The sequence below is a fragment of the Orbicella franksi genome, chromosome 10, assembly GCF_964199315.1.
Source record: "Orbicella franksi chromosome 10, jaOrbFran1.1, whole genome shotgun sequence".
In the NCBI taxonomy this organism is placed as follows: domain Eukaryota; kingdom Metazoa; phylum Cnidaria; class Anthozoa; order Scleractinia; family Merulinidae; genus Orbicella; species Orbicella franksi.
Window position 1 is genome coordinate 7221781 of NC_138154.1, and position 1097 is coordinate 7222877.

The following is a 1097-nucleotide window of genomic DNA, read 5'->3' on the forward strand; positions in this document are numbered from 1 at the left end:
GGAACACCTTCCACACTTCAAACTACTGCTTCAACTGTGCCAGTCCAGCAAACTGCTCCCACGACTTCGGGAAACACAGTGCGAGTCACTTCTGTTGCATCCGGAGCACCTTTCACACTTCAAGCCACTGTTTCACCACAAGTTCATGCTTCACCTTTGTATGGGATTCCCAGCTCTCATACCCCATGTATTACAGACTGGAATTTTCCAGTGAATTTCAGTCAGTCCACACTGTTGGGTCGGTTGGGTAGTAATGCATGCACATTTATTGCCCTCTATTTTGGTAATTTCTATTTTTTATCTTGTCTTAAGCCACCTTCAGATGGTGTGACACTAGATTGTGAGTGGCAAGTATCCCTGAGGGAGGCTATTTTGAAGGGCAATGAAATTCATGATGACTTGTATGACACTGATGCAATTGATGTTGCTGTTGACGAAGCTGTTGAATTAGCTGGGGATGAATGTGGTGTAAACTACATTGAGAACCAGTATGATATTTTTGGGCGCAATTGTAACAATCAGCTGTCAGATATTTTCAGTGATCTGTCCTTAAAACAAAGCTGCCATGTAATTGTTACTCAAGGAAAGTCATTTTTACTAATTGTTAATACAGATCAGTCCACCATGATTGTGGATTCCCATAGCCATATTGGGAGTGGAGCACTGATCTCTTTTGCTCCACCTGGACATGCTGTTGACCTTGCAGTATGGTTCGCAAGAATGTCACGAAACACTTGGAATCATGAACTGGGTACTACATCAGTGATATCTGTGAGCTATGTTGCATAAGTACACTTTTTGCTCTACCTGGAAAGTGTTTTATGCCTGTTTTGTCTTTTAGATCAAGGCCTCTTTGATCATGTATAGCTGCAGGCTCCATATTTACGTTTGTTTTCTTGTTTTTTTTTTGGACAGTGATAATATCTATACATCTCTTCTCTTGGGACTTGACATTTTTGTGATAAATGGCCAGCTCATGAATGTTACCGTGTTTTATTGTTCCTGTTATTCAATTTAGGAAGACATTTGGGTATCCATCTTGTAAAATAAAAAAGGAATAGACAACTAAAGGTTGTAGTAGATGTTGTTTTGCATGT

At 40.2% G+C, this 1097-nt stretch overlaps 1 pseudogene across 1 annotated transcript in view; it reads left to right on the top strand.

Moving 5' to 3' along the window:
* Positions 1 to 789, top strand: part of LOC145501559 (uncharacterized) — a 4665-nt pseudogene extending 3876 nt beyond the window's left edge. Inside the window, exon 3 of the transcript XR_014051244.1 lies at positions 1 to 789. This exon is cut by the window's left edge and continues 981 nt beyond it. The product of XR_014051244.1 is annotated as an uncharacterized LOC145501559 (transcript).
* The last annotated feature ends 308 nt before the right edge of the window (positions 790 to 1097 follow it).